Genomic DNA, 6,713 nt, shown 5'->3' on the forward strand with positions numbered 1-6,713 from the left:
AAGGTGGGTGTGGCCTCCTCACATGTCTCAACAACTTAGATCATTTAGGAGTCGAGTCAAAACTGCTGCAGCTCTCACGTGAACTGAAACCTAAACTCTCATATGAACATTTTCATTTTTAAATCTCTCCCAAATACTGGACTTGTTAGAACCGAAGTACTGAGAAGTTGAATTTCGTTATCACTAGCGTGATAAAGACTTCCCAATTCATTGTTCAATTTTGCGTATTATTAATGTCATTAATCACAGAAGATCATCACATTAATAATATTATTGCAGTTGTACCCAGTATTATTACAATATTTTTAACTTCAGTGAGCACCATCAGTCTTTCAGTACTTGTATTGTTGTAGAACTTTCTTTTGCGGGGTAGAAAAAGACGTCAGCGGTCATTAATGGATGAGGTCAGGTTTTGACCGCGTCCATTTCTGGTCATTACTCTGGGTTTCTACCGTTATACTCAGTGTGTACCACAGGAAACACAGTGAACAGAAACCCTTTCTACCGTTATACTCAGTGTGTACCATCAGTGTTAATGGTCTGATCACTGCCGGCTACCGCTACATTATTGTGGCGTTGCATTGTGCCTACTTATGATCCGGTGTGGTCTCTATGAAACGTGAGCCACACAGAGCCCCCTGCAGGACTGATGCGGTAGAAGCAGAAAGCAGCAGAAAATGACCGAACAAATCGATACAGGGAACAGAGGCCCATCGTCTGACCGCAGTGAAGCTTCTCTAATGGATCTGAAGCTTGTTGTGGTCGTTTCTTCCTCCACCCTCCCTGACCGCTCTGCCCCCTCCCACCACATCATATACTCTAAAAGCCTGTTTACATTCCACAGATGCACAGGAAAGAGGAACGGTGCCTGGAAAAAGCTGTAAATTTATCCTCAGTTCAACAGAGTGCAGTGCACTTGTTTCCTCTCACTCATGTAAAATTAATAAACGAAAACCAAGAAAAAGTTTACTAGGAACTTTTAAGGAACTCAATTCCCATAGTACTTAAAAAAAAAAAAGAAAGACCGGATCTGACCTGACTGACGTGAACGCAGGTTTACACAGTAAGAGGTCAAGTGACAGAACAGAATGATCCTACAGTTACAGTTTGATTAGTGTTTAAACACCTTTTGTAGATAAAATACACCTTTTATGTCCTTTGGATGAAAGGAGCGCCGTGTGATGAAGTGTCTGCAAAGCTTCAGTTTTTCTCACACAGTTTAATAATAAAACTAAATTAATGGAGTCCCTACAGGCTGTTACAGGAGTTTCACTAAATAAATAATTGGATCTGATCGCCAAAATTCTACAAAAAATAAAACACTACGTAAATCACAGGGGTTCATTTAAATTGTAATTAAAATAACAGTTATTAGGTTTAGTAATTCATTTGAAAATTGAAATTGAAAAAAGATTTAAGACAAAGTTTTATTGTTTTGCTTTAATTAAATTTTTGTCTTCAACAAATAAAATCGAGACGGAGGGACAAGGGAGAGAAAACAACACAACAAATTCATCAGGAGTTAACCAATCATCTGCTAACTGACTCACTATGTCATAAAGATATAGATGTATCTCCAATAACTTCCATTCAGTCTACACTAATGATGTCAAACATATGGTTCGCGGGCCAAAATCGTCCGCTAGGGTGATCAATTCGGCCCACTTCATGGATTACGTCAGCGAAAAAATGCACAAACACTTTATGTTTGTTATGTTTTGTCAGATTATACTTCATTAAATGTGAACATGTTTTAGTATACTTGTGCCTGTGTGCAGTATAACAAAGGAGGGAAACATTGACTTTTCATTATTTATAGGTAATTATGTTATGATTGTGCCGGTCAGGCTGTTTGTGGCTCCTGGACCAAAATGAGTTTGACACTGAACTAAACTCTTCTTCAGTGGTGTTTGACACCAATCACAGTTCTCCGAAATATCAGAGACAAACAATCATTCACACTCACATTCACCTGTCATCCACTAGGGGTCCAATAGGCGTGCAGTTTGAAAATAAGTCTAACGCTAAATCAACTTTGTTGTTAAAATTCTGACTAAAAACTTATTTCAGAAAAACAAATTCCTCGGGCTCCGATCCTCCGGAAACCACTAAAAACTTATTTCAGAAAAACAAATCCCTCGGGCTCTGATCCTCCAGAAAGCTATTTTCATCTCCAACTGTTGTTTTTTTTTTGTTTGTTTTTTTGGTTTTTTTATTCGTCGAACTTCCTGTCTTGACTTTTACTTTTTTCTCCTTTTTTGTCTTTTTTCTTATTCGTCGTTTTGCCCTCTGTTTTTTTTATTTTTTTTTATCGCCTTCTCTTTCTCCTTTTGTTTTTTTGTATTTTCATTTTCTCTGCTGTCTTCTCTGCGGGAGTCTATTTCAGGCAGTAAAGGTCAGATTCGGATGCACAGCGTGAATCTGGAGCCTCCCCCACATTACATGCTCTCTGTGTCTCATACACACACACACACACACACAGACACACACACACACACTGATGGACTGTGTATTTATGTAGGTGTCAGAGAGAGATATGAGCGAGAACATGGGTGAGGAGAGTATCACTCCCGTGATCTGGCTCTGCTTAACAACAACAAATTAACTGACTGTGGAGAAGGAAGAACATGCAGCGCTACAATCACTCTGTGTGTTGTTGTTGTTGTTGTGTGTAAGTTGGATACGTGGCTGACATCTTTAGTGACTTTCACCTCTTGTGTATCTGTGTTATTTAGAAAACGCTAACGATAGGAAGGACAAACCAATAATCTCAAAGACTGGTGATAATAAATGGACGGAGTCATCACTGGTTTGACTAATGACCTCTAAATGCATGTACGTGTGAAGATCTGGTTGGACGGCGAGGTTGGGGGGGCAGGCGAGGTGACAGAGCTGTTGCAATACATTTTGCTCCTGTGAACAATTTGCACCAATTTTATAATTTTGTTTCTTTTGCTGAAAAAGAACAGTTGTAGGGATTACAGTGTGGAATGGGGTTTGAAACCAATACCTGTAAATGTGTCAACACGGGGGCTGTAAAAGGACTACAAAACAGGGGCACTGCTGAAAACATTTGTGAATCACTGGACCCTTTGGAAACCCTATAGACAACGCTACAAAATATGTAAAGAAACGAGAAATTTTAGAATGTACTTTCTTAGTTTTATTAATAATAATAGAGTTGAGTCTCATATTCGTCCCACTTTAGAGGAATTTACAGCGCAGGTCCACTGGAGGCGCCATTAATTACGTGTTTGCAACACACATGATGCAGTATTTGGGATGTGGTTCCTCTGGGAATTGAACCCAGCACTCTGTGCTTGTAAGGCAGGCATGCTAACCACTACACTATGGAACCACAAACTAAAGTTTTTCACTATTCAATAATTATTACATTTGTTCAGTATAAGTAAACTACTGATGAACATGCGCTAGCTAGCCACACACTAGCTTAAGGAGCAGATCAGCCAGATATACACAGATTGTGGTGTTGTCGTGCCGAAGTTACAGCTCTCCTGCAAAGTACATTTAGGTACCGTTGGAAACTTGAGAATCTGACACTAAGGGCAGACATAAAATTATATTTTCTTTTCTTTCCTTCGCCAATTTTTCTCCCAGCGTCTTCTTGTCGGCCACCCAAATTCAAAAACCACCGGGTTGAGAAACCATTTGCATTGGTTAGCGTGCCTCTCTTGTTCTGTGTTACACCTTTGTTTCTGGAAAAACCTGTGGTTTTCACCTGCCTGAACATGTATGTGAAAACAGGGCTAACATTCCATAACCGCTGCCCAGAGTTTTTGTCTTCTCTCACATAAATGTCACTGTTTTCATCATAAATAACAAAGCAGGTAAATTCCCTCCCAGCTTGATCTGGAGCCAACATGTCATTGACACATCATTAAAACTGTGTATTATGGCTCTCACCCTCCCACGGTGTGAGCATTGACAGACATGTCACTGCAGCATAACCTGGAAATTACAGGGCCGTCTCTGTGATTAGCACCACGTAGAGGTAGATATAAATATTGCACATCAGTTTTATATCACTCCACCTTGACGGTTGCACCTGCAGCCGTCACTTCAACCTTTTTGAAGCTTCAACACATACTTCATAATATGAACTGAAAATAACCTTCACACCTGTAAAGGTCAACATGTTCTGGTAATTATCTGGAAATTCTGCCAACCCTCACCACATTAGGCGTCAAACCAGATCTGGTGACTTATGATTTTAGGGATTTTTTTTTCTCATAAAACTGAAGCTTAAAAACCAAAACAACAGTCCAGTTTAGCTTCCCTTTTGTGTGAAAATACTGTTTCCTGTTTGACGCGAGCTGACTCATAAAGGTGCAGAACTGATAAGGAAACAAAACTGAAGCAAAAAACGCCACTTAGAACAAGACATTTATGTCCCATCGCTGATCAAGTTGGACCAAGTCCACCAGATAAAAGAGATTTCATCAGAGGACGCTTTTTGACTCGGACCATGCTCAAAATATCAGTACAAGTGCTGTACAACATGGAGCAGTTTTATTTAATGACACCTCTTTGGGTATTTTACCCTGTGTTTGTATATGTACAATATAAACTTGCTGCTGTATTTTAATATATTTAGAATATGTGTAATGCATTAGAATGTATTGTAGTAAAAGTGAAAGGAACGTCACTTCACAGTAGCAATCAGTGCAGTGATGCTGTGTGTACCTGCTGCAGTTATACATGTTGGGGACAGTAAATAATACTGTTGTTGTGTGGGACACTTTGACCTGAAGTGGAATTTTCACAGGTTAAAGTCAATCAGAATCAGAAGGCCCAGATTGAGATTAGAGGATTAAGATTAGACATGTGTTTGGAGCAGTTTCCATTAGAGTAAGGAGCTGGAGAGGGAGTGCTGGAAATACACAAATACCTGTGTGTATGGGTGTCTTAGTGTGTACTTCACTGCAGTACAGTGCGTGGTCCATTCCACTCCTGACTATCAGGTGTTGCTTCATACACACTAATCTTTTATTTTCCCTCTACTTATAGAAACAGAGTGGGTTTTTATGAGTGGGAGTTTTGTAAAAAAAAAAAAAAAATCACTGCTGACTCTAAAAAGACGGTGTATTAGAATTCAACGGGAAAGTCACTACTACTATTTCATTAAGACTTAGCATTTGTTGCCAATTGCACAGACGAGTACAGACAAGCAGTACGGGTACCTCGGAACATGAGGTGCGGTTTCTCTCGTGGTTAAGTTTGAGTCTGAGTCCTCAAGTGCCAATGAGTTTATTTAGCACAGATTTGAGCCCAGGCGCCATCTGTAGGTAATGTTCAAATTCTAAAAGAAAATGATTGAGAGAAATGTCTGTTTGTGTGGGAACAACGAAGGAAACCGCTGCTGAAGGTGCAGAAGACACGCCAGCCAATGTTTAATCATCATTGACCGTTAGCATTTAGCTAACACTTCATCCAAAAAGACATGAGAAGGATTAGGTAAATGGTTCTACTGGGGCTCGAACCCAGGACCTTGTGCATGTAAGACATGTGTGATACGTTACTGATCGAAGGTTATAGTCCAACATCTGTGATGTTTTCTGGAGTATAAGAGTCTTTACCCAGGACTTTTCTGGACATTTCCGTGGATCCTCCAAACCATATTACACACATTATAAAGTCCTACCGTACTGAACCGTCTGAAGAGTGTGTGGTTGACGCTCCTGCCCCTTCACTTCACTCCTCCATGTACATCTGGGTGAGGAGGGAGTAGGATGGAGGCATGAAGGGTAAGGAAAGTCAAATTGGACAGGAGGAGAGAGAGAGAGAGGAGGATATAAGATGGAACATCCAGGGCACGTGTGGTTAGCGTAGAGAGGCGGAGGAGAAGAAAGGTGGGTGTGAAAACAAAGGGAGGGAGTGATGGAGAGAGCGGCAGTGGGCGGTTTTGGCTCTGCCCAAAGGCCTTGGCTTCTCCGCTCCTCTTCCTCCTCCTCATCTTCCTCTTCACACTTTCCCTTCTCCAACTCCTGATCCTCTCTGCTCACGTCTTCACCGTCCAGTCGGTCGTCAGTGGATGAGCTCGAACCTTAGACCCTGTATTTAGTCACGTCTTCTGTGGTTTAAATGAAGGTTCTACAGTTCTGGGCTTGGAGGCCATAATGAAGGGCAAAAACACAAACAACGCGATCGAAAGAAGGCGAATGAAGCGCAATCCATTGCATGACGCACAAACCGTGAATGTAAACGAATCGAGCCGCGCGGCGATGTAAACGTGTGTTCACTCGCCAAATATTTCCCTCTGTTTTAACGCCCTACGTCAGAAGCTGGAACAAGAGAGTTGGCCCGTACGCAGACACTTGATTCCGTAGCGTACCTTACACGTACGCTGCGTAACTTACGTGAACTTACATCCTGCGGTTCTTCTTCTTCTACCATCCTCACCACTCACCTTCTTAGGACTCGTCACTATTACGCTCAATAATGCACAAAATAGAGAAAAAATCACGTAGATAATGCAAACACAGTACGGATTGAGGCGGCGTGGGCCGCTCCGAGTCATCGGACACCTAGATCTGTAAGCGTGCTCGTATCTCGGAATATTCTGGAAAAAAATGAAAAAATGTTTTTGTAAAAAGGGCACAGAGCCCTGTTAATTCTGAACGTCTTTCCAATATTATTAAATTAATTTAAAAAATTGGGCGGAAACCAAGTATTTCAGATCATTTTTCAAGAGA

At 41.0% G+C, this 6,713-nt stretch overlaps 1 protein-coding gene and 1 non-coding gene across 2 annotated transcripts in view; one reads left to right on the top strand and one right to left on the bottom strand.

Annotated features, from left to right (window-relative positions):
* The window catches only part of dgki (diacylglycerol kinase, iota), a 43,800-nt gene that overhangs the window by 7,533 nt on the left and 29,554 nt on the right, over positions 1–6,713 (top strand). The window lies entirely within an intron of this gene.
* trnav-uac (transfer RNA valine (anticodon UAC)) lies at positions 3,286–3,358 on the bottom strand. The gene has a single exon. It is a non-coding gene; the product is annotated as a tRNA-Val (tRNA).

This window comes from Cynoglossus semilaevis, chromosome 8, assembly GCF_000523025.1.
Source record: "Cynoglossus semilaevis isolate Cse_v1.0 chromosome 8, Cse_v1.0, whole genome shotgun sequence".
Lineage (NCBI taxonomy): Eukaryota > Metazoa > Chordata > Actinopteri > Pleuronectiformes > Cynoglossidae > Cynoglossus > Cynoglossus semilaevis.